Genomic DNA, 19,819 nt, shown 5'->3' with positions numbered 1-19,819 from the left:
ACAAGTAGTGGTGGCTCTTCAGGTCGCATGGGTGCTAAGCCTTGCATAGCCTGGGCATTTTTTCAGATCGATAAAGATGACCCAACTCGTGTTATCTGTAACATTTGTCAGCAAAAGCTAAGTAGAGGCCAAAAAATACATAGTTTGAGTACTTCATGCATGAACCGGCACATGGACATGAAGCATAAGTTGCAGTGGGAAGCTCACTGTGCAACAATGCGGCCTAGCCGGCCGGGCCAACCACCGTCTGCCACATCTTGTGCATCCGCGGCCTCTTCATCCTCTGTGACTGGGGGGACAGCAGTCACACCTGTATTGGGACGCAGACCTGCCACCTCTTTACCCGCAACAGCCAGCGTGATTGGCAGGTCATCATTTTCTTTGGAGGTGGAAACACCAGCTGGTGTTCAGCGCTGTCCGACATCAATAGCACCACCTTTGGATCAAGGCAACCTAAAATGTCCGCCTGCATCTTCCTCACAGACCGGCAGTTTGCCCGGGACACCCTTCTCAACCCCGTCTAAGCACAACAGCCAGCCCTCGGTCCCTCAGATGTGGACAAGTAAAAGACCATTTCCTCCTAGCCATGAGAAAGCTAAGAGGTTGAATTTCACCATCTGCAAGCTCTTGGCTACAGAAATGCTTCCTTTCCGCCTGGTGGACACAGAGGATTTTCGAGACCTTATGTCCATCGCAGTGCCCCAGTACCAGATGCCCAGTCGGCACTACTTCTCAAAGAAAGGTGTGCCTGTGCTCCACCAGCATGTCGCACACAACATCACCGCTTCTTTGAGAAACTCTGTGTGTGACAGGGTGCATTTCACCACAGACACTTGGACGAGTAGGCATGGACAGGGGCGTTACATGTCGCTGACTGGGCACTGGGTAACTATTGTGACAGCAGGTCAAGGGGCTGCTGTACAAGTCTTGCCGTCCCCACGAGTTGTGCGTCAATCCTCTTAATCTCAACGTTCCTCCACTGCTTCTGCCTCCTCAACCTCCTCTCGGTCCTCCACCTGCACCCAAAGCCTGTCTGGTCATGCCACAAGCTTTCTAACTGCGCAGAAGGGATCCTGCACACCTCCTTACTATGCTGGCAGCAGGGCTCAACGTCATCAGGCGGTTTTTACTTTGAAATGTCTGGGAAATGTGAGTCACACAGCTGAGGAGTTGTGGTCAGCTCTGGAGAACCAGTTTCATGAATGGTTGTCTCCACTGGAACTGAAACCAGGGAAGGCCGTGTGCGACAATGCTGCAAACCTGGGTGCGGCCCTTCGCTGGGGCAATGTCACACACATGTCTTGTATGGCTCACGTGTTGAACCTGGTTGTCCAGTAATTTTTAGCCTACTATCCCGGACTAGATGGCCTTCTGCAGAGGGCACGGTCGCTGAGTGCTCACATCCGCCGTTCGCATCCCGCAGCTCAGCGACTTACATCTCTACAGAAGTCATTGGGCCTGCCACTTCACCAGCTAAAATGCGATGTGCCTACCCAGTGGAATTCAACTCTGCACATGTTGCAGCGACTGTGGCAGCACCGACGAGCCCTGGTGCAATACGTTCTGACGTATAGCCTGGGCCAACGAGATCCAGAGGTGGGGCAAATCACGCTGGAGGAGTGGTCTCAGATCAGGGACCTATGCACCCTTCTGCACAGTTTTGAAATGGCGACGAAGATGTTTAGTGCTGACGATGCCATTATCAGCATGACTATTCCGGTGATTTATATGCTGGAGCACATGTTAAACAGAATTCAGAGTCAGGTGGTGGCACAAGAGGAGGTGGAGGAAGTAGAGGAGGAGGAGTTGTATGCGGAAGGGCTAACATCTGCAAGGTCCAGACGGTCGGAAGCACCAAGGCGGCAGGCATGTGAGGGTGGGGGAGATGGTTTTACCAGGGTGCATGGTAGCAGCCAAACTAGTGAGGAAGGTGCAGGAGCCCAGGAAGAAGTGGAGGACGAACTGATGGAAGACTCATCAGATGAGGGAGACCTTGATCACATTTCTGTTGTGCGAGGTTGGGGGGAGAGGACAGAGGAAGGAAGCATGATTGTTACCTCGCCACCAACACAACAGGGACTTGGTGCTCCTGGATGCGCAAGACACATGAGTGCCTTCTTGCTGCATTACCTGCAACATGACCCTCGAATTGTGAGAATTAGAAATAATCCTGACTACTGGGTTGCCACACTGTTAGATCCCCGGTACAAAAGTAAATTTGCAGAAATTATTCCGGCCATAGAAAGGGATGCACGCATGCACGAGTATCAGCAGAGACTGTTGCAGAATCTTACATGTGCTTTTCCACAAAACACCAGTGGTGCACGTAGTGAATCTCACAGTTCTAACTTGCCTACCGTGGGACCGTCGAGTGTTCAGCACTCAAACCGTAACAGAAACACAGTATCTGCTAGTAACATCAATTTTGCGGAATCATTTCACCACTTTTTTAGCTCATCCTTTGCAAGGCCACAGGAGACAAGAAGTCTGACACATAGTCAACTCCTAGAGACGATGGTACAGGAGTATCTCCAAGTAAACATTGAAGCCATGACTGTGTCACTGGACCCTTGCTCTTTTTGGGCTTCCAATCTGGATAAATGGCCGGAGCTCGCCACTTACGCCTTGGAGATCTTGTCATGCCCTGCAGCCAGCGTTCTGTCTGAACGTGTGTTCAGCGCTGCTGGTGGTGTGCTGACAGATAAGCGCACGCGGCTCTCCACTGATAAAGTAGACAGACTCACGTTCATAAAGATGAACAAATCATGGATCCAAAAGGACTTTTCTACCCCTGTGTCATCCTGGGGAGAGTAAAAGTTTGATGATTTGTTAAAATCACCTCACCAACCGTTTTAAGCTTTAAAATTACTAATCTTGTTTATCTGTATCTTGGCTGGAAAATAATTTGGGCTTTGTAGCAGTGTGCAGTACTGATTCTATTAGGCCATCTATACTAAGCTCCACCAGATTTAAAATTACTAATCATGTTTATCTGTATCTTGGCTGGAAAATAGTTTGGGCTTTGTAGCAGTGCGCAGTACTGACTCTATTAGGCCATCTTTACTAAGCTCCACCAGATTTAAAATTACTAATCATGTTTATCTGTATCTTGGCTGGAAAATAATTTGGGCTTTGTAGCAGTGTGCAGTACTGATTCTATTAGGCCATCTATACTAAGCTCCACCAGATTTAAAATTGCTAATCATGTTTATCTGTATCTTGGCTGGAAATAATTTGGGCTTTGTAGCAGTGTGCAGTACTGATTCTATTAGGCCATCTATACTAAGCTCCAGCAGATTTAAAATTACTAATCATGTTTATGTGTATCTTGGCTGGAAAATAATTTGGGCTTTGTAGCAGTGTGCAGTACTGATTCTATTAGGCCAACTATACTAAGCTCCACCAGATTTAAAATTACTAATCATGTTTATCTGTATCTTGGCTGGAAAATAATTTGGGCTTTGTAGCAGTGTGCAGTACTGATTCTATTAGGCCATCTATACTAAGCTCCACCAGATTTAAAATTGCTAATCATGTTTATATTTATCTTGGCTGGAAAATAATTTGGGCTTTGTAGCAGTGTGCAGTACTGATTCTATTAGGCCATCTATACTAAGCTCCACCAGATTTAAAATTACTAATCATGTTTATGTGTATCTTGGCTGGAAAATAATTTGGGCTTTGTAGCAGTGTGCAGTACTGATTCTATTAGGCCATCTATACTAAGCTCCACCAGATTTAAAAATACTAATCATGTTTATCTGTATCTTGGCTGGAAAATAATTTGGGCTTTGTAGCAGTGTGCAGTACTGATTCTATTAGGCCATCTATACTAAGCTCCACCAGATTTAAAATTACTAATCATGTTTATCTGTATCTTGGCTGGAAAATAATTTGGGCTTTGTAGCAGTGCGCAGTACTGACTCTATTAGGCCATCTTTACTAAGCTCCACCAGATTTAAAATTACTAATCATGTTTATCTGTATCTTGGCTGGAAAATAATTTGGGCTTTGTAGCAGTGTGAAGTACTCATTCTATTAGGCCATCTATACTAAGCTCCACCAGATTTAAAATTGCTAATCATGTTTATCTGTATCTTGGCTGGAAATAATTTGGGCTTTGTAGCAGTGTGCAGTACTGATTCTATTAGGCCATCTATACTAAGCTCCAGCAGATTTAAAATTACTAATCATGTTTATGTGTATCTTGGCTGGAAAATAATTTGGGCTTTGTAGCAGTGTGCAGTACTGATTCTATTAGGCCAACTATACTAAGCTCCACCAGATTTAAAATTACTAATCATGTTTATCTGTATCTTGGCTGGAAAATAATTTGGGCTTTGTAGCAGTGTGCAGTACTGATTCTATTAGGCCATCTATACTAAGCTCCACCAGATTTAAAATTGCTAATCATGTTTATATTTATCTTGGCTGGAAAATAATTTGGGCTTTGTAGCAGTGTGCAGTACTGATTCTATTAGGCCATCTATACTAAGCTCCACCAGATTTAAAATTACTAATCATGTTTATGTGTATCTTGGCTGGAAAATAATTTGGGCTTTGTAGCAGTGTGCAGTACTGATTCTATTAGGCCATCTATACTAAGCTCCACCAGATTTAAAAATACTAATCATGTTTATCTGTATCTTGGCTGGAAAATAATTTGGGCTTTGTAGCAGTGTGCAGTACTGATTCTATTAGGCCATCTATACTAAGCTCCACCAGATATAAAATTACTAATCATGTTTATCTGTATCTTGGCTGGAAAATAATTTGGGCTTTGTAGCAGTGTGCAGTACTGATTCTATTAGGCCATCTATACTAAGCTCCACCAGATTTAAAATGACTAATCATGTTTATCTGTATCTTGGCTGGAAAATAATTTGGGCTTTGTAGCAGTGTGCAGTACTGATTCTATTAGGCCATCTATACTAAGCTCCACCAGATTTAAAATTAGTAATCATGTTTATTTGTATCTTGGCTGGAAAATAATTTGGGCTTTGTAGCAGTTTGCAGTACTGATTCTATTAGGCCATCTATACTAAGCTCCACCAGCTTTCAAATTAATAATAATTTTTAGCTGCATCTAGCCCGGAAAATAATTTTGGGTCTCCTAGATGCGAAAGACACATGAGTGCCTTCTTGCTGCACTACCTGCAACATGACCCTCAGATTGTCAGAATTCGAAGTAATCCTGACTACTGGGTTGCCACACTCTTAGATCTCCCACACTCTTCAATCAAGCTTTTAATTTTAATAAAGAACAAAAAAATGTTCATTTTTGAAATTATAAGCATTAGCAGGTTATTAGAAACTGAAATCAAACAGTTTTCAACTCAAAACTTTATTCTAGGTGATGTTACATTTGCACATAGGACCCCTTGTTCGAAAGGAGCTTCTGAACTCTCTCGTCCATTGAATTTGTCAGGTTTTGGATGGTTTCTGCTTCAATTGATTTGAATACCCTCCCAGAGCTGTTGCTTAGATGTGAACTGCCTCCCGCCATCATAGACATTCCTTTTGATGATGCTCCAGAGGTTCTGAATGGGGTTGAGGTCAGGGGAGCATGGGGGTCACACCATAAGTTTGTCCCCTTTTATGCCCATATCAGCCAGAGATGCAGATGTGTTATGTGCAGCATGAGACGGTGCATTATCATGCATGAAAATGATCTTGCTGTGGAATACACGGTTCTTCTTCTTGAACCATGGCAGGAAGTGCTGTTTGAGAAACTCCACGTACATTATGGAGTTCATCTTTACCTCTTCAGGGATCCTAAAGGGGTCGACAATCTCTCTCCCCATGATTCCAGCCCAAAACATTACTCCACCTCCTCCTTGTTGGTGCTTTAGCCGTGTTTGCATGGGGTGTCCATCAACCAGCCATCCTCCACTCCATCCATCTGGACCATCGAGCGTTGCACAGCACTCATTGGTGAACAAAACAGTTTTGAAGTCAGTCTTCATGTATTGTTTGGCCCACTGGAGCCGTTTCTGCTTGTGTGCAGTGGACAGAGGAGGTCGACAGGATGGCTTACGCACAGCTGCAAACCTCTGAAGGACTCTGCATCTTGTTGTTCGGGGGACGTTGGAGGCACTAGCAGCTTCAAAAACTTGTCTGCTGCTATGACAAGGCTTTTTTGCCACTGCTCTTTTAACCTGACGTAATTGCCTGGAGGAAAGAGTCCTCAATTTTCCCTTATCAGCACGCACACGTGTGTACTGTGAATCAGCTACATACTTCTTGATTGTGCGATGATCAGGATGAAGTGTCTTGGCAATGTTGATTGTAGTCATGCCTTGACCTAAACACTCCACAATTTGTTGCTTCTCAGCAGCCGACACATCCTTTTTCTTTCCCATTTTGGCAGAAAATGTAGGCTGCTTAGTAATGTGGGACAGCCTTCTTAAGTAGTCTTGCCTTTCATTGGACACACCTGCCAAACTAATTAGCACAGGTGTCTGCAATTGCTTACAGTGATATAAAGAGCCCTGACACACATCACCATCAATGAGTTTAACTGACAAACAAACAAATTCTTCCCTTATCACTCCTAAACACTTTTTGCATAACAATTTGGAACACAGTGTACATGTGCTTTTCCACAAAACACCAGTGGTTCACGTAGTGAATCTTACAGTTCTAACTTGCCAACCGTGGTCTGTATGGAGTTGTTCAATAAAGGGCCCAAAATTAAGATAACATAGACGGGAGAGGTCTCTATGAATACGAATTCCTAAGTATTTGATACCCTGTGAGGGCCAGGCAAAGGGAAAGTTGGACTGGATGGAATCCTGTATGGATTTGGGGAGGGAGACATCGAGGGCCTCAGACTTCGCTGCATTGATTTTAAAATTTGACCATGTAACAAAGTGATCTATTTCAGCCATAACAGCAGGGATGGATATATGTGATTGAGTGATATATACTAGGACATCATCAGCAAATGCAGAGCACTTGTACTCGGTGCCTCCCACCTCAATCCACCTAATATTGGGGTTATGGCGAATTGATGAGAGCAGGTGCTCTGTCACTAGGATGTATAAGAGAGGGGACAGAGGACATCCCTGCCTTGTCCCATTGGTGATTATGAAAGGTGATGAAAATGTTCCATTTATCTTCAGCCTAGGTGACGTATTGCGATACAGGGCCGTGATTTTGCCTATAAAAGGGTCCCCTAGACCCCTACCCCAAGCTTTTTAAGGGAATAATATATGGCGTACCAGGAGACTCCATGGAGTGCTTTCTCAGCATCCAACGAGAGTATCTAATTACAAATTTTTAACTGCATCTAGCCCAGGAAATACTTTGTGCCTAGTAGCAGTGTCAGCTAGTCAGTGGATTATCCCAGCTGTTAAGCAAGCTACACCACCTGTAGTTTGGACACTTAATTTTTTCAAAGAAAATGTTTCGGGCATTGATTTTAAAATTTGACCATGTAACAAAGTGATCTATTTCAGCCATAACAGCAGGGATGGATATATGTGATTGAGTGATATATACTAGGACATCATCAGCAAATGCAGAGCACTTGTACTCGGTGCCTCCCACCTCAATCCACCTAATATTGGGGTTATGGCGAATTGATGAGAGCAGGTGCTCTGTCACTAGGATGTATAAGAGAGGGGACAGAGGACATCCCTGCCTTGTCCCATTGGTGATTATGAAAGGTGATGAAAATGTTCCATTTATCTTCAGCCTAGGTGACGTATTGCGATACAGGGCCGTGATTTTGCCTATAAAAGGGTCCCCTAGACCCCTACCCCAAGCTTTTTAAGGGAATAATATATGGCGTACCAGGAGACTCCATGGAGTGCTTTCTCAGCATCCAACGAGAGTATCTAATTACAAATTTTTAACTGCATCTAGCCCAGGAAATACTTTGTGCCTAGTAGCAGTGTCTGCTAGTGAATCACCCCCTGGGCCAGTGTTGTAGTGCGGCGCGCGTGCGCGCGGGGGATACCCGGAGCCGGATCCGATGGGGGTAGTAGTCTTCGTGTGGCGGTGACCCGGTCCGCGCCCAGGGTGGTCAAACTAAGTGGCAGTTATTGGTATGATGGTATTAGTGTCCGACTACGCCACCCGTTGAATGCGGTTATGAAACCGCCGCTGCAGGGCAGACCGCTGAGGCCGGTGGTATAGGTGTGCAGCAATGTTGATATAACCCCCAACGGGAGAGGTATGGCCTCAGGGCAGCGGATGTGGGTGATGTTGGGAGTGATGGTGTGGATGTCCCAGCACTAACGGTGCGACAAGGAAGCACGGAGACGCGAGGGTACAGTTCAGGGCCTTTACTGATGGTACAAGGCAAATTCCCCCGGGAGTACTGGCTAGTAGTTGGGGCATGGTTAGTCTGCGAGTAAGCCGGAGTTCCCCTGGCCAGGTGGAGTTGTAGGCCTTCCCGTTAGTCTGTACCCTTCCTGGCTACCCTGCTTTCAGCGGTTACAAGTAGCCCACGTCCCTGGGTATACCGTGTGGTGCTCACCCGTATGGCTGGTGACCTGGGGCCTCCTGTTAGCCTCCGCTCCGGGATGGCAGTGCTGGTCCCTTCGTTGTGACTGAGCCTCCGGGCTTTTATGGCCAGAGGACCTGGAATCCTCTGCCGGATGGATTCTGCTGCTGGGTATATCTTAGTCCCCACAGCCTCGGACTCCTGTGTCCGGTTTTAGTACCTTCTCCCAGGGCGAGCTCTGCACAGCTCCAGCCCCTGGCGCTTCTCCTTGGCTCCTACAGAGCTCCTGATGTCTATCTGTCCCTGTTTCTGCGTGTCCAGACCAGACTCCGTCTCTGTCTGGAACTCCTCTCTCTAACCCTGCCTCAGCCCCAGTTTATGTAGGGGAAGTTCTTCCCCTCCCAGGACTGGGCAGGAGGTGTGGCATGCTTAGGATTCCTGCCCAGGAGACCTCCCACCTGCTCACAGACGTAATACTGCTATTACTGTGGAAACCAGACCCCTGGGGTGCCACATTCCCCCCTAGTGAAATTTAGTACTCCCGGACTAAACATATATTTTTTTTTTAAAACATAACAGGGTATAAACAATAACAATTAAATACATGAGATGGTCACGGCGTGTCCGTAACCGGGAAGCAATAAGGGTGTCCATTTCACCAAAGAACAGGGAGCCGTAACCAGGTAGGGGTCTGTCCTGCCCCGAGTCTTCAACAGTCTTTAGTCCATTCCTGGGTTACGCTCCAAACATATTTACAACAGAGTTCCGGTTACTCACTGTCCATAACCTGTCAGTCCATATAAAGAAATCTGTAACTGAAAAACATAATTAGCAACGGCTACAACAAAACAGGTAAACATAAAATAGTTAAAGCAACTAGCCAACTTAGATTCTCCAACGTACGGGCATCTGGCCTCTGGTAACCCTAGTGGACCTACGGAGCTCACTAACTGGTCCTGCACTACAGGGTGTAGGAGGTGTTATGGGCAGGCTGGGCAGCTTTCTGCGCACTCTTTGGCTCACTAGGGGCACGGCAGGCTCACTACTAGCAGAGGGTTGATCCTCCTGTACTGCTGGCGTGGACTCTTCTGCCTCTTGGGCCGGCTGCTTTTCCAGCTCTACTGGTTCCTCTGTAGGCACTTGCGGGGCTGGCTGGAGAAAGGTGAGGACGGGTACCACGACAGCACCGTTTACTTGTGTCCAAGACCGGGGGAAGTCTCCGAGTACAGTCCTGATCATTTCTTCCCTTTCCTCTGCGGGTCGAGGGTTTTCTTGATCTTCTTCTTCAGGGTTTTGCAGCTGTTCGGGACACTTCTTCAGGTGGTCTCTGGAGACAACGGCTGTGGTTTCTCCTCCATCCTTACTGATCACGCAAATCTTTGGGTTCTCATGGCTTGATGGCAGTACGGTGTACGGGTCCTTCTCCCACTGGTCGTCCAACTTGTGGAGCCGTCTTTTCCTCTTCAAGACCTGCTCTCCAGGTACCAGGGGAACAGCGGGAGCATACTGATTATAAGCCTTCTCTTGCCTTTCTCTAGCTTGAGACAGACTTCGCTCCACGCTCTCCTGCACTTTCCGATACTGCTGCTGCCGTCCTGTATCCCAGTCTGCCTCTGGCGAGGTGTCCTCGGGCGTCAGGACTCCCATATCCAGGTCGATAGGCAGCTTACCAGGCCTCGCTCTCATTAGGTAAGCCGGGGTACAGTTGGTAGAACCTACAGGGATGTGGTTGTATAGGTCCACCAGATCAGGCAGCTTCTCAGGCCACAGACTGCGTTCTTCCAGGGGCAATGTTTTCAGGAGGTCTATCACCACCTGGTTCATCTTCTCGCAGAGTCCATTAGTTTGAGGGTGATAGGGCGTTGTTCTTATCTTCGTGCAGCCATACAGGTTGCAGAACTCCTGGAAGACTTCTGCTTCGAAGGCTGGCCCTTGGTCTGTCAGCACTTGGTCCGGGTACCCGTGTGGATGGCAGAAGTGCTGCTGGAAGGCTCTAGCTGCTGTTTGAGCCGTTAAGTCCTTGACCGGGACCACCACCAGGAACCGGGAGTAATGATCTACGATTGTGAGGGCGTAGACATACCCAGATCTGCTTGGAGCCAGTTTCACATGGTCCAGGGCTACCAGTTCCAGTGGCTGTCGGGTGATGATGGGCTGCAAGGGAGTCTTCTGGCTGGCACGGTCCTTCCTTCTTAGGTGGCACGGTCCACAGTCTCTGCACCACCTCTCTATGGCTCCTCTCATGCCTACCCAGTAGAACCGTTCACGCAACAAGAACTCCAGCTTCTTCCACCCGAAATGTCCTGCTCCGTTGTGGTACGCCTCCAGAATCATAGCCGCGTCTCGTCTGGGGACCACTACCTGCCAGGTCAACTCATGTGTTCGAGAGTTAACCATTCTCCGGCACAACTTCTCCCTGTAGAGGAACAGCCTACTTTTCTCCTTCCACAGTTGCTTAGTCTCCTCTGGGGCGTCTGGGTCCAGACTGGCATCGGCTTGGGTCAGCATTTCCTTCACCAGACGGACTGCAGGATCACTGTCTTGCGTCTCCGCCCAGTTGTAGTGGGGCAAGGGATTGAACGTCGCAGAGCGCCTGTCCTTCACACGGTGGGAATACAGGGTAATCCCATGACGGTGGAACGCAGGGAGCTCAACTTCTTCCAGATCTTCTGGATCTTCCCCTACGTCCGGTAAGTTCGGCATTCTAGACAGGGCATCCGCGTTGGCATTTGAGCGTCCTGCCCGGTATTTGATGGTGAATTCAAAGTTGGACAGGCGAGCCATCCATCTCTGTTCCAGAGCACCGAGCCTTGCAGTGTCCAGGTGTGTCAACGGGTTGTTATCCGTGTACACGATGAATTTGGAGGAGGCAAGGTAATGCTTGAAACGTTCGGTCACTGCCCACACTACTGCCAGGAACTCCAGCTTGAATGAGCTATAATTCTCAGGGTTCCTCTCGGTGGGTCATAGCTTTCGGCTAGCGTAAGCGATTACTCGTTCTTTTCCTTGCTGGATCTGGGACAGCACGGCTCCTAGCCCGATGTTACTTGCGTCCGTGTGGAGGATAAAGGGCTGGCTGTAGTCTGGATATGCCAGGATTTCATCCCCCGTGAGGGCCATCTTCAGCTGGCAAAAGGACTCCTCTTCCAGCTTTTCTCACCTGAAGGGCGGCTTCTGGTTTTTGGCTTTTCGAGATTGACCTATCAGGAGGTCCTGCATAGGGGCTGCCATTTTGGTGAAACCGGGAATGAATCTTCGGTAGTAGCCTACCAACCCGAGGAACTGCCGCACTTCCTTTATGCTGGAGGGTCTTGGCCAGTCCTTAATCACGGTGATCTTATCAGGGTCAGGAGCCACTCCGTCAGCACTCACCACGTGTCCCAGGTATTGCACCTTTGGTTTCAGGAGGTGACACTTGGAGGGTTTCACCTTTAGGCCGTAGTTTGCCAGAGCTTCGAACACTTCTGCCAGGTGTTTCAGGTGGTCCTCGTAGGTCTTGGAATAGACGATGACATCGTCCAGGTATAACAGGACCGTCTCGAAGTTCCGGTGTCCCAGACAGCATTCCATCAACCGTTGGAAGGTTCCTGGTGCGTTGCAGAGCCCGAACGGCATACAGTTAAATTCACTGAGACCCATCGGGGTGGTGAATGCGGTCTTCTCCCGGTCCGCCTCTGCTACAGGAACCTGCCAGTACCCGCTAGTGAGATCCAAAGTAGAGAAGAAATTAGCAGATTTTAATGCAGCTAAGGACTCTTCTATCCTTGGTAACGGGTACGCATCTTTGTGTGTGATACGGTTGACCTTCCTGTAGTCTACACACATTCTCATAGTGTTGTCCTTCTTTTTCACTAAGACTAGTGGAGCTGCCCAGGGGCTACAGCTGTCCCTGATTACCCCAGCCTCCTTCATGTCTCTAAGCATCCCCTTGGCGTGTTGGTAGTGTGCAGGGGGTACGGGTCGGTATCTCTCCTTTATGGGAGGATGGTCTCCCGTGGGGATGTAGTGTTCTACCCCCTTTACTCGCCCGAAGTCTAACGGGTGTTTACTAAACACTCTCTCGTACTCTTGAACTACCCGATAGACTCCTTGTTTCTGGTGTGAGGGAGTGGATTCGGTACCCAGATGTAGTTGCTGACACCAGTCCCCCACTGGTTTCTTAGAGCCGTTACCTTCCTCTGGTTGAGATGGAGGCAAGGGTTCCACAGCCTGTACAGAATTCTGGTTTATGATGAACAATTTAGCTAGCGTGGCATACCGGGGCAGGTGTACTTCTCTCTCACCGATATTTATGATGCGATCGGGCACCCTCCCATGGCGTACATCGACCACCCCCCGTGCTGTCAAAATGGTGGGCCTACTGTCTGAGTAGACGGGTTCTACCATTGCTTGGTAGTCTCTACCTCTTAGACAAATAGCTGCCCGGCACCAAATCATCATCTCACTTTTTGGGGGCATGGCAATAGGGAACGGGTCACACATTCTCACGCTACCTATCTCACCACCAGATAGTTCCACCTGTTGCCACTTCATCAGTGCCCGGATCTCTTTTTGGAGCACACGCTGCTGGCCGGAACTGGCGTTCTTGGCAACCTGCTGTAAAATGAGAATCACCTCTGCAAGACAATTTTCAATTACATTGGTTCCCAGGGTGATTCTAGGGTGACTCTCATGACGGTCTATGTCCACTATAATCAGTCCTTGTGCCGCCAGTTCGACTTTACCGATTTTAATGGTCACCTCCTTGAATCCCACCTGCGGCACGGGCTGACCATTGCTGGCGATGATACTCAGGTCGTCATCTGGGTAGCGGGTTATGTCCGAGTCATTCCAGTACTGCTTGAAGAGCACGTACGGGATGGTAGTGACCTGTGACCCGGTGTCTAGTAGGGCACTCATAGGAATGCCATCCAGTACCACAGGCAAGATTGGACGTCCCCCTACGTATTTATCACGCCAGTTTGATGGGCCTGATGGTCTTATGCCTGGGGGTTGGCCCTCTACCCCAGGTTGTGCCCGTTTAAATGACAGTACCTTGCCACATGTCCGGGTTGATTGCAGCGGCGGCAGATGGGTCGTCCGTCCTCGTTGTATCTGTCGCTGGGTCTTCCTCTGGCCGGTGGGGTCCTCCTCAGTCGGCGCCACGGGACGTCCTCCGGTCCGGATGCCAGCTGGATCTTTCCTGGAGAAGAGACCTGTAAAGACTGCACAGTTCGGGTTAGCGCGGCAACGCTTTTAGTTAGCTCTTGGACCTGATGGTGCAGGTCTGTAGCCGGGTCACTGTTTAAAGCCTGCGCATCAGCTCCCACAGGCCCTGCAGACAAGGGCGCCGTCTCCTGGTGATAAGTGATAGCAGGGCGCCTGTGGGTCACAGCGCCACCTGGTGCCGGTTCTCGGAGCACCCGGATGGCTCTGTCCTTGAACTGTGCAAAGTCCAGGTCAGGGTCCTGTAAGGCCATTGCCCGCAACTGGGTTCGGTGGGCATTGCACAGTAGACCCTCAATGAATTGTTCAGTCAACAGCTTATCTTCATTTCCCACGCTGTCAGGGTCTGCCTGCTTAATGGCTCTCAGGGCCTCTAGTCTCTTATACTCTCATGTGCCCGTTGTTTGCACCCATAAAATCTTAGTTTTATTTCGGCTGAGGTGCGGGTGTCAAATGTGTCTTTCAGCCGGGTTAGTATGTCTCTGACAGTCCTCTTCCTCCCAGGTGGCCAGGACTTTACCTCCCTTTGGGCTGCCCCGATTAATTGGGCCACCAGGATGCTCACTTTTTGCGCCTCCGTGAGGGGATACACCTGGAAGAGGCTATCCAGCCTTTCTCTGAAGTCATTTAGGGTATGTGACTCCCCTGAGTACTGGGGTAGCCAGGCTGCCCCCGGGATATAGGGCATGGTGAAAGGCATGACCGCAGCAGCGGTGGCGCTGGCGGCGGCTGTGGCAGTGAAGCTCTCCTCCGTATCCGACATCCTCCTCCCCCCTAGTGGACCGTGGCCTACCTTGCGATGATCCTCTTCCGTAGGCCGCGGCTCCGCAGTCGATCGTCAGGGTTGAGGACCTTCCGTCGCGCTCCTGTGACGTCGGCGTCCGCTGGGCTCCTTCCAGGACCTTACGCAACGTCCGGACGTGAGGCGGGGCTTCAGTTCTCGCGGGCTTTCGGAGTCCACGCCCCTCTTCTTCCCGCGCGGCGCCCTCAAGATGGCGTCCAATGGCGGGAAAACTCCACGGATGGCGGGAAGAAGGCAGAAGATGGCGTCGGATGGCGGGAATCGGCTCCAGATGGCGGGAAACGACTCCGGACGGCGGGAAACTTCACCACAGGTAAGTATAAAAGTCTCTTTTTTCAGGCACGCAGTACCCGGTGGTTGCGGGCACGTAATCCTGCCGACTACGCCAAAGTTGACTCACCCCCTGGGCCAGTGCTGTAGTGCGGCGCGCGTGCGCGCGGGGGATACCCGGAGCCGGATCCGATGGGGGTAGTAGTCTTCGTGTGGCGGTGACCCGGTCCGCGCCCAGGGTGGTCAAACTAAGTGGCAGTTATTGGTATGATGGTATTAGTGTCCGACTACGCCACCCGTTGAATGCGGTTATGAAACCGCCGCTGCAGGGCAGACCGCTGAGGCCGGTGGTATAGGTGTGCAACAATGTTGATATAACCCCCAACGGGAGAGGTATGGCCTCAGGGCAGCGGATGTGGGTGATGTTGGGAGTGATGGTGTGGATGTCCCAGCACTAACGGTGCGACAAGGAAGCACGGAGACGCGAGGGTACAGTTCAGGGCCTTTACTGATGGTACAAGGCAAATTCCCCCGGGAGTACTGGCTAGTAGTTGGGGCCTGGTTAGTCTGCGAGTAAGCTGGAGTTCCCCTGGCCAGGTGGAGTTGTAGGCCTTCCCGTTAGTCTGTACCCTTCCTGGCTACCCTGCTTTCAGCGGTTACAAGTAGCCCACGTCCCTGGGTATAACGTGTGGTGCTCACCCGTATGGCTGGTGACCTGGGGCCTCCTGTTAGCCTCCGCTCCGGGATGGCGGTGCTGGTCCCTTCGTTGTGACTGAGCCTCCGGGCTTTTATGGCCAGAGGACCTGGAATCCCCTGCCGGATGGATTCTGCTGCTGGGTATATCTTAGTCCCCACAGCCTCGGACTCCTGTGTTCGGTTTTAGTACCTTCTCCCAGGGCGAGCTCTGCACAGCTCCAGCCCCTGGCGCTTCTCCTTGGCTCCTACAGAGCTCCTGATGTCTATCTGTCCCTGTTTCTGCGTGTCCAGACCAGACTCCGTCTCTGTCTGGAACTCCTCTCTCTAACCCTGCCTCAGCCCCAGTTTATGTAGGGGAAGTTCTTCCCCTCCCAGGACTGGGCAGGAGGTGTGGCATGCTTAGGATTCCTGCCCAGGAGACCTCCCACCTGCTCACAGACGTAATACTGCTATTACTGTGGAAACCAGACCCCTGGGGTGCCACACTAGTCAGCGGATTATCCCAGCTGTTAAGCAAGCTACACCACCTGTAGTTTGGACACTTAATTTTTTCAAAGGAAATGGTTCGGGCCCCTGGGACACTCAGTGAAGAGCATCGGGGAGACACCCCAAGGCATAGGGGCTGGGACTGGCGGTAGGACGCCTTGCGGTGGACCGCCGAGCTCGATCCTTATAAAAGCATTTTAACTGCAGCAGCTTTAGTGGACGCTACTGAAGCTGGAATTACGCGGCTGCTGGCATGAGACTTGCTCTCCAATAGATCCTTGTAAAAGTATTTAAAGTGTATTCATTCAAATTAGAGAGACAATTTAAATTAAAAAGCTTAGACCTGCCTCCACCACAGGGGGGCTCGCTCGACCCACCAGCGGACAGGCACCAGTATTGGGAGAGGGGGACTGGCCTTCAGGGTCTACCGCAGCTCTGGCACAAACCCGGTGACACGGAGGTCGCACGGGCAGTAACGGACTGGCCGTATTGGCTTTGCACTTTTTTGGTTTTAGAAGGGCATGACATGCCTATATCTGTGTCTCCCCCTCCTTTTACTCCTCCACCTCTTTTCTTTTCGCATGACTATATGTACTTGTCACTTTTCCATGTGTTAGTTGTGTCTTCTGAGCAGTTTGTCAGCTTTTGGACACCTTTGAAGGTGTTTTCTATGTATTTCTATGTGTTTTTGTTTACCTGCCATTGGTTTTAACGGTGTTTGAAGGTGTTCAACGAACAGTTCGACGAACAGTTCGGCGAACATACGGGTGTTCGACGAGCCGAACTCGGACACTACGGGGGTGGCTCAACACTACTGAATATCTGTTTAGGGTTGTGAGACAGATATGATATGAGAGATTAGAAGTAGGTTTGTTTTGCTGCAGTGAGCAATTGTGCAGCATTTTGACAACTTCTGTTACTGGACGAGCTACTCCACTCCCTTTGTTTGGCAGCCGCACAGCGGTACGCTTTGTAGATGAGGGCCAGAAAGAACATGTGCTCCAGTAGATGGCAAGCACTGTAACAAGTGGTCTCTGCTCCTCTTCCTCCACCTTAACATCACACACAGTACAGTCCACAGAGGTGGCACCCCAATCACCCTTGTTTCCCCTCACGTCACAACTCTTCAACCGACCAACTGACTGTGGGGAATCACAGATGGGCGAGTCTGCAGAGCTGTTCACATATTCTATTCCAGGGCGTCAGAGGTCTGATCCAAAGCTTCACAGACTCAAGAGGAGGAAAGCATGTGCAGCAATGCCCAAAATTTTTTTCAGTTTGATCCCGGACAAACTAGGATTCGAGCAGAATCCAAACCCTTGTCTCTAGACGTTAACCTTAGGGGGTGGAGGTGATCCTGATGAGACTCAGATACTTGAGGCGCATGCGGACTGTACTGTGCTGTCAGGGCAGGCAGAGGAGGAGGATCACTCTCAGGGCCAGGAGTGGGAGAACAGTGAGGATGACGATGAGGTTATAGATCCCACTTAGTGTGAAACCAGAGGCATGCAGCTGAGTAGCTCAGGAGAGGAGGTGGAGGAGGAGGAAAACGAGGAGTTTACGTTGTGGCTTCCCGCACAGACACAGAGTTATGCAACCACGACAAGCACTGCATCTTCATCCCCAACTTTGGCAGTGGCCAGCAGCGTTCGTGGGTCTGCAGTTGCCCAGCCTAGGTCTTTTTTGAGACTGCAAAAAATGACAACTCACAGTATCTGCAAACTTTGTTGAAAACGACAGCGCAGAGTAAAAAAACTGCAATAATTTGACTACTACATGCATGAACTGGCATATTCGCGATCAGCTTGCGTTAATCTGGGAATCTCACTGTGCTAAAATGCAGACTTCTTCCTCTTCCGTCACCATGTTCTTACACAGGACTGCAGAACCTCTACTTGTTTACCCGCTACATTTGGGGTGAGTGAGAGCCCGTCAGCTGTTGTGGAAGTGAACATGCCTGCTGTTTTTGTCTGATATCAGACACTGAGCACACCCCATCTTTCTCAATCCACCATAACATCTCTGTCTGCACCTCTCCCAGTCCAGCAGCTTGTCGTGTTCACCCTACTCCACCCTCTCTCAGCACAGCTGCCAGCCCTCAATCCCACAGTTGTGGTCACGTAAAAGATTGTTTCCTCCTACAAATGCCAAAGCAAAGAGCTTGAACTTCACCATCTCCAATCTGTTGGCCACAGAAATGCTGCCTTTCCGCCTGGAAGATACAGATGGTTTCCAAAAGCTGATGGCTGTCACAATCACCCAGTACCATTTGCCTAGTCTCCATTACTTCTCTAAGAAAGCTGTGCCTGTGCTACACCAGCATGTTGCAGACATTCCTTGACAAAATCTATGTCTGCCAGGGTGCGTTTCACCACTGACACCTGGACGAGTAAGCATGACTAGGGTTGTTAAATCTGGGCACTGGGTGACTCTGGTGGCTGTGGGGGCAGGCGGGGAACAGGCTGCTCCACAAGTCTTGGAATCCTCTAAGTTTGCAGGGCACTTGGGGATGGAGAACTAAACCACTACCCACCAGAAGATGAGAGAACTAAACTACTAAACACCTAGAGTTGGAGAACAAAACAAATACACACCAGAACATGGAGAACCAAACTAATAGACAACAGGGGTTGGAACTAAACTACTACACACCATGGGATGGAGAACTAAACCACTAAACACCAAGGTGTCACTAGACAGCAAGTCTTGGAATCTCCAAGGCTTGCGGGACAAACCTCTGTATCTAACACTTTCTCCAGTGCTTCTGCCTCCTCCACCTCCTCTAGGGCCTCCACCTGTGTCCTCAACCTCTGCCTTAATGAGACACATCTTTCCAACAGTGCATAGAGAACCTGGTGGCAGCCCTATGCTCTGGCAACCTCACATGTGCCTTGCATGACTGGTACATCAATTTCTCCTCCACTATCCCGGCCTGGATGCGCTGTTGCAGAAACCATAGTCTCTGTGTCCTCACTTCCACCATCTGCAACCCGCGGGTCATCGACTTACGTCGCTACAGAGATCTTTCAGCCTACCGGTTAATCAGCTAATATGCGATGTGCCGACATGGTCTAATTCAATTCTGCACATGTTGCAGCGACTGTGGCAGCAGCGACGAGCCCTGATGAAGTATCTCATGTCGTAAAGCCTGAGCAAACGCAGTACGTACATGGTGCAAATCACACTTGAGGAGTGGACACAGATGAAGGACCTCTGCACCCTTCTACACATTTTCAAAATGACTACTAAGATGGTTAGCGCTGACGATGCAGTCATCAGCATCACTATTCTGGTCATCTACAGTACAGACCAAAAGTTTGGACACACCTTCTCATTTAAAGATTTTTCTGTATTTTCATGACTATGAAAATTGTACATTCACACTGAAGGCATCAAAACTATGAATTAACACATGTGGAATTATATACTTAACAAAAAAGTGTGAAACAACTGAAAATGTCTTATATTCTAGGTTCTTCAAAGTAGCCACCTTTTGCTTTGATGACTGCTTTGCACACTCTTGGCATTCTCTTGATGAGCTTCAAGAGGTAGTCACCGGAAATGGTCTTCCAACAATCGTGAAGGAGTTCCCAGAGATGCTTAGCACTTGTTGGCCCTTTTGCCTTCACTCTGCGGTCCAGCTCACCCCAAACCATCTCGATTGGGTTCAGGTCTGGTGACTGTGGAGGCCAGGTCATCTGGCGTAGCACCCCATCACTCTCCTTCTTGGTCAAATAGCCCTTACACAGCCTGGAGGTGTGCTTGGGGTCATTGTCCTGTTGAAAAATAAACGATGGTCCAACTAAACGCAAACTGAATGGAATAGCATGCCGCTGCAAGATGCTGTGGTAGCCATGCTGATTCAGTATGCCTTCAATTTTGAATAAATCCCCAACAGTGTCACCAGC

The sequence above is a fragment of the Phyllobates terribilis genome, unplaced genomic scaffold (assembly GCF_046119375.1).
Source record: "Phyllobates terribilis strain yellow unplaced genomic scaffold, ASM4611937v1 Scaffold_1__5_contigs__length_1240528914, whole genome shotgun sequence".
In the NCBI taxonomy this organism is placed as follows: domain Eukaryota; kingdom Metazoa; phylum Chordata; class Amphibia; order Anura; family Dendrobatidae; genus Phyllobates; species Phyllobates terribilis.
This window is presented reverse-complemented; position numbering follows the sequence as displayed.